Source organism: Monopterus albus, unplaced genomic scaffold (genome assembly GCF_001952655.1).
Source record: "Monopterus albus unplaced genomic scaffold, M_albus_1.0 scaffold80.1, whole genome shotgun sequence".
Classification (NCBI taxonomy): domain Eukaryota; kingdom Metazoa; phylum Chordata; class Actinopteri; order Synbranchiformes; family Synbranchidae; genus Monopterus; species Monopterus albus.
This window is the reverse complement of record NW_018127960.1, coordinates 1,416,146-1,416,383: the sequence shown is the minus strand read 5'-3', so window position 1 is coordinate 1,416,383 and position 238 is coordinate 1,416,146.

Below are 238 nucleotides of genomic sequence, written 5' to 3'. Positions count from 1 at the left end.
GAAATTCCTGTGTTCCAGCAGCAACATAACACCATAAGAACAAACACCACACACATATTTTAAGAAACAAATTCCAAAGTACCTAAAACCAAATAGAATATAGTATTTGAGAGACAATCAAGTACAAGAATGATCCTGCCACAATTAATCCCTGAGAACAAATCAAAAATACCTTAAAATAAGACAAGATATAGTATTCAAGAGATCAAGAAATCAAGGACAAGAATATTACTCCCAT